Raw genomic sequence first — 17,007 nt, 5'->3', positions numbered from 1 at the left:
GAGTCCGCCCACCCACTTGGTCTGGGATGCTATTGGGCATTGCCATTTGGGCATAGGAACCTGGACATAGAGACCTACCCAGTTCTGACAAGCCTGCCAGAGTCTCCCACCCGGGAGAAGAAGGTACAGGTGCAGGGAGTGTGCCAGCCCCTCCAAGGTACACACAGTCCTGCTCCTCTCTGGTGAACTTGCCTAGATCTACACCCAACCACCTCCTCCCAGAAACTCAGAGACCTGCCCAACTCAGCAAGCCTGCTGGAGCTTCCAGCCCTAGTGGACAGGATTTGAGGAGTGCACCAGCCCCTCCCAGGTGCACACAGTCCTGCATGTCTTTGGAAGGCTTGCCTAGATCCATGTTCACCTTCCCCTTGGAACTCAGAGACCTGCACAACTCAATGAGCCCACCAGAGCATCCCACAATAGCGGAAAGGGTGTGGGGACTAAGCCAGCACCTCTCAGGTGCATGCAGTCCTGTGTCTCTGGTAAACTTGCCTAGATCCATTTTCTCCAGCAGGAGAGTTTCAGAGAAACTGCCCACCTTACTCAGGGACTCAGAAAAGTGCCCCAGTACTTCTCCCAGGAGTATGCAACTCAATCAGTACCCCAGAAAGCCTGCCCATATTAGTAGAGGAATAGCCTATTGTGACAACACCTACCACAGAAATCAAAGCCCAAACAGTGACTCCAGTGACCATGTACAGGGTTACTCACCTCAGCTTAGGAAGCACTGACTGCATCAGTACACTCCCCACGATACTCAAGGCCCTGCTCACAGTCAAAATAACCCTTCCCAATGTCAATTACCTCAACAAGAAACAAAGGCACCCATGGACAACTCCAAGTTTGAATACAGGTGAAGTCATACTTAGACTACACTACCATGCTCACCCCAACCAAACCTACAACACCCAACCTGACTGTCAATATAGAATACTTCTACAGGTGAGAGATCCTCCTTTCAAAAGCTACCCCCCAAATTAGGAAAAGCAATTGCACCAACAGATGTCCAAACATCAATACAGAGATACAAGAAGCATGAAAAAACAGGGAAACAAGACACTCCAAAGGAAGAAAATAATTCTCCAGTACCAGACCCCAAATAACAGGAAACCTGTGAAATGCCTGATTTGGAATTCCAAACAGTAGTCTTAAGGACACTCAACATGATGTAAGAAAATATAGGTAGAAGTCATAATGAAGTCAGAAAAACAATCCATGACCTGAAGGAGAGATTCAACAAAGGGATGGATATCATAAAAAACAACCAAGTAGAAATCCTGGAATTAAAGAATTAATTCAACAAAAATAAAAAACACATCCAAGAGCTTAAGCAACAGGTTAGAATGAGTGGAAGAAAGAATTTCTGAACTTGAAGAGAGCCATTTTGAATTACTCAGTTTCCCCCCCCCAAAAAAAAGAAAAACAGAATTTTAAGAAAATGAAGAAAGCCCGTAAGATGTATTGGAAAACCTCAAGCATACAAATATCTATTCTGTGAGTTTACTGGAGGGGGAAGAGAATGGAAAAGATATTCAAAGACTATTTAATTAAATAATAGCTGAAAACTTCCCAAGTATTAAGAGAGATATGATTACTGAGGTCCAAGATACTCAAAGATCCCCAAACATATTCAACCCAGGAAGATCCTCCCTGAGGAGCATTATACCAAAATTGTCAAAAGTCAAAGACAAAGAAAGAATTCTAAAAATAGCAAGAGAAAATCATCAAGTCACCTATAAGGGAATTCCCATCAGACTAACAGCAGACTTCTCAACAGAAACCTTACAGGCCTGGAGAGAGTGGGATGATATATTCAAAGTGCTAAAAGAAAAAATCTGCAAATCAAGAATACTTTGAGGAAAAATAGTGTCTTTTCCAGGCAAACAGAACTGTGGGAATTCATCACCACAAGACGAGTCCTACAAGAAATTTTCTAGGGAGTCCTACATCTGGAATCAAAAGAGTAAAAACTAGCATCATGAATACACAAGAAAGAATAATACTCAGTAGTAGAGTACATACACAAATGAGAATAGAAATAAACTGTATTTTATCACTATAAAAAACACAAAACAGCAAATATAAACAATGAAAGGAAAAGAAAACAACCATGAAAAAATTAATACAATGGCAAGAGTAAGGCAATACCTTTCAATAACAACACTGAATGTAAATAGATTAAACTCCCTACTTAAAATACATGGGCTGATTGAATGGATTAAAAAACTAGGCCCAAATATATGCTGCCTGCAAGAAACTCACTTCACCAGTAAAGACAATAGTGACACATAGATTAATACTGAAGGGATGGAAAAAGACATTCCATGCAAATGGAAACCAAAAATGAGCAGGAGTTGCTATATTTATATCAGATAACATAGACTTTAAACCAAAAACTTTAAAAAGAGACAAAGAAGGGCATCATATAATGATAAATAAATCAATGCATCATGAGGATATAATAGTCATAAATGCATATGTACCTAACATCAGAGCACCCAGATATATAAAGCAAATGTTATTGGATCTAAAGGGAGAAAAAATATCCAAATACAATAATAGTTAGGGATTTCAACACCCCTCTCACAGAACTGGACAGATCATCTAGACAAATCTAAACAGAGAAATATTGGATTTAAAATGCACAGCAGACCAAATGGACTTGACAGACATATATAGAACATTTAATCCAACAACTGCAGAATATACATTCTTCTCATAAACACACAGATCATTCTCTAAGATAGACCACATGTTAGGCTGCAAATCAAATCTTGAAAAATTTAAAAAGATTAAAATCATATCAAGTATTCATTTCAGATAACAATGGAGTAAAACTAGAAATAAATAGCAAGTGAAACATTAGGAACTACACATACACATGGAAATTAAACAACATGGTAAAAGAAGAAATAAAGCAGGAAATCAAAAAATTCCTTGAAACAAATGAAAATAAAAACACAGTATACCAAAACCTATGGCATACTTCAGAAGGAGTAATAAGAGGGAAGACTATTGCAATAAGTCCTTATATCAAAAACGTTGAAAGATCTCAAATAAATAAGCTAAAAATACACCTTAAAGAACTAGAAAATCAAGAAAAATCCAACCACAAAATTAGCAGATGTAAAGAAATAACCAAGATCAGAGCAGAACTAAATGAAATAGAGACCAAAAAATGATATGAAATGTTAATGAAACAAAAAGTTTGCTTTTTGAGAAGATAAAAAATTGACAAACCATTAGATGGACTAAGAACAGAAAAGAGAAGACCTAAGCAACAAAAATAAAAAATGGAAAAGGAGACAGCACAACTGTTTCCATGAAAATACAAAGAATCATTATAGACTATTATGAACAACTATATTCCAACAAATATGAAAGTCTAGAGGAAACAGATACATTTCTGGACACATACTACCTATTAAGACTGAATCAAAAAGAGATTCAAAACCTGAATGGGCCATACAGATATTGATATTCAATGCTGTTCTCCACAGACATATACAAAAAATTCAATTGTTTTTCAATAAAAAAAGAAAAAAGAAAAAGGAAAAAAACCTTGAAAGACCAATAATTTGAAACAAGATTGAATTAGTAATCAGCAGTCTCCCAACAAAGAAAAGCTCATGACTGGATGGCTTCACTGCTGAATTCTACCAAACTTTTAAAGAATGTTTAATATCAATTCTTCTCAAACTATTCCAAAAATCTGAAGGAGAGGGTATTCCCCCAAACTCATTCTATGAGGGAAGCATCACTCTGATATCAAAACCAGACAAAGAAAGAACAAAAAAAGAAAACTACAGGTCAATATCCTTGATGCATTGAGATGTAAAAATTCTCAACAAAGTACTAGCAAACAGAATCCAAAACAGCACATCAAAATTATTATGCACCATGACCAAGTGGGATCTGTCCCGGGATGTAAGGATGGTTGAACATTTACAAATCAATAAATTTGATAAACCACATCAACAAAATGAAAGACAAAATCCATATGATCACCCCAATAGATGGTGAAAAAGCATTTGATAAAGTTCAACATCCTTTTATTATAAAAACTCAAAAAAATTAGGTATTGAAGGGAAGTATCTCAACACAATAAAAGCCATATATGACAAACCCACAGCTTGCATCATCCTGCATGAAGGAAAGCTGAAAGCATTTCTTCTAATAACAGGAACAAGACAAGGATGCCACCTATCACCACTCTGATTTAATACAGCACAGGAAGTTCTAGACAGAGTAATTGGGCAAGAGAAAGGAATAAAGGGCATCCAAATTGGAAAAGAGAAATTCAAATTGTCCCTGTTTGCAGATGTCATAATCTTATATACAGAAAACCTAAAGATTCCACCAAAGAATTCTTAGAGCTGATAAATAAATTCAGTAAAGTTGTTAAGATATAAAATCAATATATAAAAATTGCTAACATTTCTATACATTAACAATGAACTAGCAGAAAAAGAAACCAAGAAAGCAATCCCATTTACAATAGCTACCAAACAAATAAATGAAATAACTTAGGAATGAATTTAACCAAGAGGTGAAAGATCTCTAAAATGTAAACTACAAAACACTGATGAAATAAATTAAAGATTAGGCAAAAAATAATGGAAAGACATTCCATGTTCATGGATTGGAAGGGTTAATGTTGTGAAAATGTCCATTTTCACCCAAATTATCTACAGATGTCACCCAAAGTGAAATACAGATTCAACACAAGCCCCATCAAAATACCAGTGACATTCTTCACAGAAAAGAAAAAGCAATCCTAACATTCATATGGAAAGACAAAAGACCTTGAATAGCCAAAGCAATCATGAATGAAAAGAGTAAAGCAAGAAGCATTATACTACCTGAGTTAAAAATATACAACAAAGCTATACTAACCAAAACAGCATGGTGCTTGCATAAAAACCGACAGTTGTACCAACTGAACAAAACAGAAAACCCAGAAATAAACCCACATACTTATAGACAACTGATCTTTGACAAAGGTGTTACAAACATACATTGAAGAAAGGACAGACTTTTCAATAAATTATGCTGGCAAAATTGGATACCCATATGTAGAAGAATGAAACTAGACCTGTACCTCCAGACATATACCAAAATCAACTCAAAATCAATTAAAGATTGAAATGTAAGAGCTGAAACTATAAAACTTCTAGAAGAAAACACAGAGGAAATGTTCTAGGACATTTTCCTGAATAAGACCTCAAAAGCACAGAAAACAAAAGCAAAACTAAACAAACAGGATTTTATCAAACTAAAAACTTTTGCCCAGCAAAAGAAACAATCAAACAAAGAGACAACCTACAGAATGGGAGAAACTATTTGCAACCTACACATCCAACAAGGGGCTAATATCCAGGATATAAAAGAAACTCAAAAAGGTCAACAGTGAAAAAAACAAATAACCCCGTTAAAAAATGGGCAAGGGGGCTGAAGGTATGTTTCACAAAAGAAGACATACAAATGGCCAACAGGTGTATGTATATATATATATATGCTCAACATCACTAATCACTAGGGAAATGCAAATTAGAGCTACTTTGAGAAACCATCTTACACCAATTAGACTGGCTATTATCAAAAAGAAAATAACAAATGCTGACAAGGATGTGAAGAAACGGAAACTCTTACACATTTTTCGTGGGATTGTAAATTAGTATGGCCGTTTTGAAAATAGTACAGGGCTTCCTCAAAAAACTAAAAATAGAACTACCACATGGTCCAGCAATCCCACTACTGGGTATATACCCAAAAGAATGAAAAGCATCATGTCAAAGGGATACCTGCACTCCCATTTTCATCAAAGCTCTATTCACAACAGCCAAGATATGAAAACAACCTAAATGTCCATTGATGGATGATTGGGTAAAGAAAATGTGGTATATATACACAATGGAATACTATTCAGCCGTAAGAAAGAATGGAATTCTGTCATTCGCAGCAGCGTGGATGAGCTTTGAGAAAATTATGTTAAGAGAAATAGGCCAGGCACAGAAAGAGAATTACCACATGTTTTCACTCATACGGGGGAGCTAAAAATGAGAACAAAACAAAACATAAATAAATAATAATACCGAAGAGAAAGAACTCTGGTTACTAGAGGCTGGAAAGAAGGAGAGGGATAGTGAGAGGCTTGGTAATGGAGACAAATTTACAACTAGATAGGAAAAATTAGCTATATTGGTGTACGGACAACCCAGGAATCTATAATTAACCATGATTACTGCATATTGTCAAATGACTAGAACAGAGGAGATCATATGTGCACATCACAAAGAAATCATTAAGTTTTGCCATGATGAATATGCTAAGTACCCTGAATAGACCATCAAATGTTATGTTGAAATATATCTCTGTACCACATAAATGTGTATAATGAATGTTTGAATAAAAATTAATTTAAAAATAAACAAACCTTTATAGCCATTGATTGGTAACTCCCCATTTCCCCCTCTCACAACCCTTGTAACCACCATTCCACTCTTTGATTCTATAAATTTGACTATTTTAGATAGCTTATATAAATGGAATCCCGAAGTATTTGTCTCTCTGTGACTGGCTTATTTCACTCAACATGACACGTCCCAAGGTTTATCCATGTTGGTGCATAATGCAGAATTTCTTTTTAAAGGCTGAACAGTATTTCATTATATGTCTATACCACCTTTTTCTTTATCCACCATCTGTCCATGGACATTAAGGTTGCTTCCACATACTGGGGATTATAAATAGTGCTGCAATGGACATGAGAATGGTAATATATCTTTGAGATCCTGATTTCATTTTTTTTGGATAAATAACCAGAGTGGGATTGCTGGATCATATTTTAAATTTATGAGGAGCCACCATATTATTTTCCATAGTGTCTACACTATTTCAACTAACAGTGTAGTCTTTTCCTTTTAATGAACTGTAATATTTATTCAGAATGTGAGAAAAAATAACAGTTTAACATGCTGATAAATAAGAACATAAAAAAATACAAAAATAAAATAATATCTTTAATTTTTATTACTTTATTTTATTTTATTTTTATTTTAACTTCTCAGTATACATTGTAGTTGATTTTCATGTCCCTTTACCCGTTCTTCTTCCCCCCCTCCCTTTCTCCCCTGCCCCGCAACTACATCATACCTGTTCACTTGTTTTAACAAGTTCAAGGAATTTTGATTGTTATGTCTTCTTCCCTCCCCATCCTTTGTTTGTATATTTATTTATTTATTTATTTTTAGCTCCCACAAATAAGTGAGAACATGTGATATTTCTCTTTCTGTGCCTGACTTGTTTCACTTAATATAATTTTCTCTAAGTCCATCCATGTTGTTGCGAATGGTAGTATTTCATTCTTTTTTATAGCAGAGTAGTATTACATTGTGTAGATATACCACACTTTCCTTATCCACTCATCTGATGATAGACATTTGGGCTGGTTCCAACTCTTGGCTATTAGAAATAGTGCTGCAGTAAACATGGCAGTACAGTTATCCCTTCAGCATGATGATTTCCAATCCTCTGGGTATATTCCCAGCAGGGGAATAGCTGGATCATATGGTAGATCTATCTGTAGTTGTTTGAGGAACCTCCATAACATTTTCTATAAAGGCTGCACCATTTTGCAGTTCCACCAACAGTGTATGAGAGTTCCTTTTTCTCTGTAACCTCGCCAGCATTTATCACTCTCAGTTTTTTGGATATCAGCCATCCTAACTGGAGTGAGATGGTATCTCAAAGTGGTTTTGATTTGCATTTCCCGGACGCAGATTGAGGTTGAGCATTTTTTCACGTGTCTGTTGGGCATTCGTATACCTTCCTTTGAGAAATGCCTATTCGGCTCCTTTGCCCATCTTTTAATTGAGTTATTTGGTTTTTTGCTGTAAAGTTGTTTGAGTTCCTTGTGTATTCTGGTTATTAATCCTTTGTCAAATGTATATTTTGCAAATATTTTCTCCCATTCTATTGGTTGTCTTTTCACTCTGTTGATTGATTCTTTTGCTTCACAGAAGCCTTGTAGTTTGATATAATCCCATTTGTTTATTTTTCCTTTCGTTGCCTGTGGTTTTGGGGTCCTATTCATGAAGTCTGTACCCACTCTTACTTCCTGGAGTATTTCCCCTATGTTTTCTTTAAGGAATTTTATTGTTTCAGGATAATTTTTTTTACTTTATAGACTGACCCATCTCTACACTTTTTTATACACATTTTTGGGCAAAATACTCTTTGATTACCTCTTCAAATTATAAGGACTTTGTAATATAATTTTTTATAGAGAGAATAAAAATTAGTCTTTATCATGGCTGATCAAATTTAAAAATTGATTAGAAAAGCCTTTCAATATCAAAATGTATTATTGCTAATGTCATAAATTTTTAAGTTGTTGTCAAATATGAAAAACTTCTATAATGTTCTTTAGCATATGAACCATAATGCTCAGAAGAATATTCCAGAGTAGCATCTTACACTATACATTCCCAATTTGTTTCTACTCCACCACACACATGCTTCCAATCCTGGGTACCTCAGCATATGGACGTATTGCATTACAACCTCTGGCCTTGAACCTCCTTTTAAACATTCATGAGTTTGCATTATGGGCAGTAAGAATACTCCAGAAGCCATTCCTACACCAGGATACTACAATAACCTAACTACAAGTGGAAGTGACTGTGAATCATATAAATAGTTACCAGTAAACATAGCCTAAATGCATGCCTTACTCAACTTTCTTTAGCTCAGTTACAGTAATAACAATGGCAACTTGAACATTACCTAACATAGAGAAAAGTTAGAATGTAAAAAAAGCAGCAGATGTAACTATTTGCAGTTAAAACATTTTGCTTTTGCAAATTTTAAAAGCGTGTGACTATGCATACTCATTGCTAGGGCCCTTCACAGAACCTTGAAAGAGATCCATACAAAGAAGAAGCTCTGAAACTCAAGCTTTTTTAGCTTCACATTAAGTCTACTTCTGCCAGCCCCTAATGGGACCTATAGATACAAAACAGACACTCAAAAAATATTTGTTGAATGAATGAATGAATAAATAGAAAAACACTTCCTTGCCTTTCTTCTAGAACATTGCTGAATTAAAGTCTTCTTTTTTGCTGTTGTTGATGCATTTTTTTTGCATGATGAGAACACTTAAGAGAGTGAACAACTCTCTTAGCAAATTTCAAGTATACAATGCATCAGTATTAACTATAGTTACCCTGCTGTACACCAGATCTCTAGAACTTACTCATTTTGTAACTGAAAATTTCTACTCTTTGACCAAACTCTTCCCATTCCTCCAATACCCAAGTCCCCAGAAACCACCATATCAACCTCTGTTTCTCTATGTTTACTTTTTTTACATTCCACATATAAGTTATTTCATGCAATACTTATCCTTCTGTTTTTGGCTTACTTTATTTAGCATAATGTTCTCCAAAGTCATCCTTGTTCCAATGGCAGGATTTCCTTCTTTTTTATGGCTGAATAATATTCTGTTTCACACACATATGTGCAAATACACACACACACACACACATATGTAAATAACACCAAAAGCACAGATGACAAAAACAAAAATAAAGTGAGATATATTAGATTGTTTCCATATCTTGGCTAGTGTGAATAGTGCTGTAGTGAATATAGGAGGGCAGATATCTCCTTGAGATACTGATTTCACTTCCTTCAGCTATATACCAAGAAGTGGGATTGCTGAATCATATGGTAGTTTAATTTTTAATATTCTGAGGAACTTCCATAATGTTTTCTATAATGGTCATGCCAATTTAAATATACCCACCAACAGTGTACAAGGGTTTCCTTTTCTATACATTCTCACTAAAACTTGTTATCTTTTGTCTTTTAGATAAGAGCCATCCTAAAAGGTGTGAGGTGATATCTCATTGTGGTTTTGATTTCATTTCTCTGATGATTAGTGACATTGGGAATATTATCATATACCTGTTGGAAATTTGTTTGTCTTCTTTGGAGAAATGTCTACTCAAGTCCTTAGCCCATTTTTTAAATCAGTTATTAACTTTTTTTTTTTTTTTTTTTTACTATTGATCCATAGGAGTTCCTTATATATTTTGAAGATTAACTCCTTATCAGATAATATGGTTTGCAACTATTTTTTCCCATTCTGTGAGCTGCCTTTTCATTCTGTTGATTGTTTACTTTCCTGTGCAGAACCTTTTTAATTTGATGTTGGGACATTTGTTTATTTTCATCTGTACTTTTAGTGTCATATTTATGAAATTATTGTCAGTACTAATGTCATGAATTTTTCCACCTATATTTTCTTCTAGGTGTTCCACTCTTTCAGATCTTTCATTTAAGTCTTTAGTCATTTTGAGTTAATTTTTGTGTATGGTGTAAGATAAGGGTACAATTTAATTCCTTTGCATGTGAATATCCAGTTTTCCCAGCACCATTTGTTGCATTTGTTGAAGAGACTATCCTTTCCCTGTTGTGTATTCTTGGCATGGATGTGGATTTATTTCTCGGCTGTGTATTCTATTCTATTTGTCTATGTCTGTCTTTATGCCAGTACCATACTTTGTTGATTACTGTAGCTTTAGAACATATATCTATATATATACATATATATTTTTATAATATTTTTGAAATGAGGTAATGTGATACATTCAGCTTTGTTTTTCATTCTCAAGATGGATTTGGCTATTCATGATATTTTGATATTCTACATGAACTTTAAAATTGTTTTTTCTTCTATTTTTGTAAAAATAGTGCCATTGGGATAACATAGGGATTACATTGAATCTGTAAATTGCTTTGATAGTATGAACATTTTAACAATATTAAGTCTTCTAACTCATGAACACAGTATGTCTTTCTATTTGTGTTTTGTTTAATTTCTTTCATCACTGTTTTGTAGTTTTCAGTATTCAAGTCGTTCACCTCCTTAGTTAGGTATTTTATTCATTTTGGTGCTATTGTAAACAGAATTGTTTCCCCCACTTTTTTTATATAGCTTGCTGTTAACCTATAGAAATGCAACTGATTCTTGTTTGTAAATTTTGTTTTCTGCAACTTTACTGAAGTTATTAGTACTAACAGCTTTTTTTTTTTTTTAGTGGAGTCTTTAAGGTTTTCTATATACTGAGATCATGTCATCTGGAAGCGAGGACAATTTTACTTCTTCCTTTCTGATTTTGATGCCTTATGTTTCTCTTCCTTGCCTAATTGTTCTGGTTAGGACTTCTAGTATTGTGTTGAATAGAAGTGGTGAGAGTGCGTATCACTGCCCTGTTCTGATCTTAGAGGAAAACCTTTCAGTTTTTCACAACTGAGTATGATGTTAGCTGTGGGTTTTTTATATATGGCCTTTATTATGTTTAGGTAATTTTTTAGTGCAATTAAAAAAATTTAAATTTTATCATTATACTATGTAAACATTTTTTATGGCCCTTTATCAATTTCTCCCTAAATCCTCTCCCCCTTCCCTGTCCCAATGTTTGGTGTCCTCAGTTCCATTCTCTTCTTTTGGGAGTTCAAGGAATTATTTTGATAGTCCTTCCTTCCTTCCTTCCTTCCTTCCTTCCTTCCTTCCTTCCTTCCTTCCCCACTTATGATGAGGACATGTGATATTTCTCTTTCTGTACTTGGCTTATTTCACTAAACAGAATTTTCTCTAAGCTCATCCATGTTGCTGCAAATGGCAGAATTTCATGCCTTTTTATGGCAGAGTAGTATTTTATTATGTATAAATACCTCATTTTCCTTATCCAGTAGTTTATCGATGGACATTTAGGTTTGTTCAAACACTTAGTTATTGTAAATAGACCTGCAATAAACATAGTAGAGCAGGTATTACTTTGACATGATGATTTCCATTCCTTTGGATATACATCCAGCAGTGGGATTGCTGGATCATATGGAGCTCTATTTGTACTTTTTTGGGGAACTTCCATACTGTTTTTCATAATGCCTGCACCAATTTACAGTCCCTCCAACAGTGTAGGAGGGTTCCCCTTTCTTCATATCCTTGGCAGCATTGTTATTATCTGTCTTTTCAATACTGGCCAGTCTATCTGGGGTGAGATGATATCTCAATGTGGTTTTGAATTTTATTTCCCTGATGCTTAGTAATGTTGAACATTTCTGCATGTGTCTGTTGGTCATTTGTATATCTTCCTTTGAGAAATGCCTGTTCTGCTCCATTGTCCATTTTAAAATAAGATTACTTGTTTTTCACTGTTAAGTTGTTTGAGTTCTTTATATATTCTGGATATTAATTTCTTATAGAACTCATAGTTTGTGAATATTTTCTCCCATTCCATAGGTTTTCTTTTTAATCGGTTAACCATTTCTCCTTCTGTAAAGAAGCATTTTAGTTTAATTAATCCTATTTGTTTATTTATTTTTTCTTTTCTTTCCTGTGCAATTAGGGTCTTGTTCATAACATCTTTGCCCAGTCCTATATCCTGAACTGTTTCCCCTATGTTTTCTTTTAGGAGTTTTATCATTTTGGGTCTTATATATAAGTATTCAATCCATTTTGAATTGATGTTGTTATATGGTGAGAGGTGCAGGTCTAGTTTCATTCTTCTGCATATGGATATCCAGTTTTCCTGGCACCACTAATTAAAGAGTCAGTCCTTTCCCCAATGTGTGATCCTGTTGCCATGGTAAAATATCAGTTGGATGTAAGTCGGTGGGTTGTTTCTGGGTTCTCTATTCTGTTCCATTGGTCTGAGTGTCTGCTTTTACACCAGTAACTTGCTGTTTTGGTTGCTGTAGCTCTGTAGTATAATTGGAAGTCAGGGAGTATAATGCCTCCAGCTTTAGTTGTTTGTTTTTACTATTGTTTTCTTTTTTTAAAATTTTCATATAATTTAATGCTCTTACCATTTCTCCTTGGGCGTTCTTTTAGTTCTCTTCCAAATTTTATTTTATTTTGTCAATATACAATGTGGTTGATTATTGTGGCCAATTACCGAAACCTCCCTCCTTCCTGCCTCTCCCCCCTCCCTCCCAACAATGTCCTTTCTGTTTGCTTGTTGTATCAACTTCAAGGAATTGTAATGGTTATATCTTCTTCCCTCCCCCACCCTGGGTTTTTTTGTGTATTTATTTATTTATTTTTAGCTCCCACAAATAAGTGAGAACATGTGATATTTCTCTTTCTGTGCCTGACTTGTTTCACATAATATAATTTTCACTAGGTCCATCCATGTTGTTGCAAATGGCAACATTTCATTATTTTTTATAGCAGAGTAGTATTCCATTGTGTAAATATACCAGATTTTCCATATCCACTCATCTGATGATGAACTTTTGGGCTGGTTCCAACTCTTAGCTATTGTACATAGTGCTGCAATGAATATTGGAGAACAGGTATACCTTCGACTTGATGATTTCCATTCCTCGGGGTATATTCCCAGCAGTGAAATACCTGGGTCATATGGTAGATCTATCTGCAATTATTTGATGAACCTCCATACCATTTTTCATAGAGGCTGCGCCATTTTGCAGTCCCAAAAATAATGTATGAGAGTTCCCTTTTCTCCACAACCTTGCCAGCACTTATCATTCACAATCTTTTGGGTATTAGCCATCCTAACTGGGGTGAAATAGTTTCTCAATGTGGTTTTGATTTGTATTTCCCAAATGCTGAGTGATGTTGAGCATTTTTTCATTTGTCTGTTGGCCATTCATATATCTTCTTTGAGAAATGCCTATTTAGCTCTTTTGCCCATTTTTTATTTGGGTTACTTTTTTTGTTTGTTTTTGTAAAGTTGTTTCTGTTCCGTGTATATTCTGGATATTAATCCTTTGTCAGATGTATATTTTGCAAATATTTTCTCCCACTTTTTGGTTTTCTTTTAACTCTGTTAAATGTTTTCTTTTTGCTGTGCCAAAATGCCTCAGTTTCATTCTCCTGCATATGGATATCCAGTTCTCCCAGCACCATTTGCTAAAGAGGCAGTCTCTTCCCCAGTGTATAGGCTTGGTGCCTTTGTCAAAGGTCAGATGGCTGTGGGAGTGTGGGTTGATTTCTGGATTCTCTATTCTATTCCATTGATCAGTGTGTCTGTTTTTATGCCAATACCATGCTATTTTGATTATTATAGCTTTGTAGTGTAGTTAAAAGTAGGGTAGTGTTATGCCACCAGCTTTATTTTTTTGCTCAGCATTGCTGTGGGATTGTTTTACTCAGCATTGCTGTGGGATTGCTTTTGTTATTCCATATAAATGACTGGATAGATTTTTTCATTTCTGAGAAAAATGTCATTGGAATTTTGATGGGAACTGCATTGAATTTGTATATCACTTTGGGTAGTATGGACATTTTCACTATGTTGATTCTTTCAGTCCAAGAGCATGGTATATCTTTCCATCTTCTTGTATCCTCTCTAATTTCTCTCAGCAGTGGTTTGTAGTTCTCATGATAGAGATTTTTCATATCCTTGGTCAACTCAATTCCTAAGTATTTTATTTTTTTGGTGGCTATTGTAAATGGGCAAGCATTCTTGATTTCTCTTTCTGCATGTTCACTATTGGAGAATAGAAATGCTACTGATTTTTGTTTGTTGATTTTGTATCCTGCTACTGTGCTGAAATCATTTATCAACTCAAAGAGTTTTTTTGTTGAGGCTTTAGGCTGTTAGTTATATAGGATCATGTCATCTGCAAACAGGGACTGTTTGACTTCATCTTTTCTAATCTTGATGCCCTTTATTTCCTTCTCTTCTCTGATTGCTCTGGGTAGCATTTCCAGCACTATGTTGAATAGGAGTGGTGAGAGTGGGCATCCTTGTCTAGTTCTTGTTCTTAAAGGAAAAGCTTTCAGCTTTTCCCCATTCAGGATGATATTGGTAGTGGGTTTATCATATGTGGCTTTAATTATGTTGAGATACTTTCTGTCTGTAACTAATATATAGCCGGTCTTTGTTCTGTTTCAATCTTTTGGAATAGTTTGTAAAGAATCGGTGTCAATTCCTCTTTGAACGTTTGATAAAATTCTGCTGTGAATCCATCTGGTTCTGGGCTTTTCTTTGTTGGGAGCCTACCGATAACAGCTTCAATCTCCTTTATTGTTATTGGTCTGTTTAGATTTTCTATGTCTTCATGGTTCAGTTTTGGGAGCTTGTGTGTGTCCCGAAATCTATCTATTTCGTCCAGATTTTCAAATTTGTTGGGGTATAGTTGTGTATAGTAGTCTGAAATGATTCCTTCTATTTCGGATGAATCAGTTGTAATATCACCTTTTTCATTTCTAATTTTTGTTATTTGAATCTTCTTTCTTCTTTTTTTAGTTAGCCATGCTAATGGTTTGTCAATTTTATTTGTCTTTTCAAATAACCAACTTATTGATTCATTGATATTTTGTATTGTTTTTTGGGTTTCAATTTCATTAAGTTCTGCCCTGTTCTTAATGATTTCTTTCCGTCTGCTCACTTTTGGTTTGGATCGTTCTTGTTTTTCTATTTCTTTAAGGTGAAATGTTATGTTGTTCACTTACCTAATTTCCATTCTTCTGAGGTGAGTATTTATTGCAATAAATTTCCCCCTTAATACTGCTTTTGAAGTATCCCACAGGTTTTGGTAAGATGTATCATTATTTTTATTACTTTCAATAAATTTTTTGATTTCCTGCTTGATTTCTTCTTGGACCCATATGTTATTAAGTAGAATGCTGTTTAATTTCCATGTGTTTGTATAGTTTCCAGTATTTAGTTTATTATTGTTTTCTAATTTTAATCCATTGTGGTCTGAAAAAATACGTGGGATAATTCCAATTTTTTTGAATTTGTTGAGACTAGATTTGTGACCTAATATGTGATTTATCCTGGAGAATGATCCATGTGCTGATGAGAAGAGTCAATATTCTGAGGTTGTTGGATGGAATGTTCTGTAGATATCTGCCAAGTCCAATTGGTCTAAAGTATTGTTTAGATCTTGTGTTTCTCTGCTGATTCTTTGCCTAGATGTTCTGTCCAATATTGACAGTGGGGTGTTCAGGTCCCCTGCTATTATTGTATTAGTGTCTACTTCCTTCTTTAGGTCTAATAGAGTTTGTTTTATAAGTCTGGCTGCTCCAACATTTGGTGTGTACATATTTATGATTGTTATGTCTTCTTGATGGACCAGTCCTTTTATCATTACATAGTGTCCCTCATTGTTTCTTTTTATGGTTTTTAGTTTAAAGTCTATTTTGTCAGGTATAAGAAAAGCTACTCCAGCTTGTTTTTCTTTTCTGTTTGCATGGTAAATCTTTTTCCATCCTTTCACTCTTAGTTTATGTGATTCTTTATGGGTGAGGTGCGTTTCTTGAAGGCAGCATATAGCTGGGCACTCCATTTTAATCCATTCATTCTGTATCTTTTGATTGCGGAATTTAAGCCTTTTACATTAAGAGTTGTTATTGAAAAGTGTTGATTTATTCCTAGCATTTTATTGATTATTGTTTGGTTGTCTTAGGTGTCTTTTGTTCCTTGCTTTCTGTTTGTTTTCTGTGTTTTTTGGTTCCTTAGGTCATAGATAGCCTTTTTGTTTGTTTGTTTTCTCTTCATGAATGCCATTTTCATTATACTAGTGGGTTTTGATTTTTCTTGGGTTTTTATGACAGTGGTAGTTATTTTTCAGGAACCAAACCCAGTACTCCCTTGAGAATTTCTTGTAATGGTGGTTGTGTGGTGGTGAACTCCAGTTTTTGTGTGTCTGAGAAATATACTATTTGCCCTTCATTTCAGAAGGATGGCCTTGCGGGGTAAAGTATTCCTGGCTGGCAATCTCTGTCTTTTAGTACTTTGAATATACCTTCCCATTCCTTTCTGGCTCTTAGGGTTTGTGATGAAAAGTCTGATGTTAGCCTGATTAGGGCTCCCTTATAGGTGATTTGATGCTTCTCTCTTGCAGCTTTTAATAGTCTCTCTTTGTCTTTGAGGTTTGACAATTTGACTATAGCATGTCTTGGAGAAGACCTTTTTGTGTTGAATACGTTTGTGGATCTTTGAGTTTCCTGAATCTGAA

The sequence above is a fragment of the Galeopterus variegatus genome, unplaced genomic scaffold (genome assembly GCF_000696425.1).
Source record: "Galeopterus variegatus unplaced genomic scaffold, G_variegatus-3.0.2 Scaffold4626, whole genome shotgun sequence".
Lineage (NCBI taxonomy): Eukaryota > Metazoa > Chordata > Mammalia > Dermoptera > Cynocephalidae > Galeopterus > Galeopterus variegatus.
Note: the sequence above shows the minus strand (reverse complement) of the source record.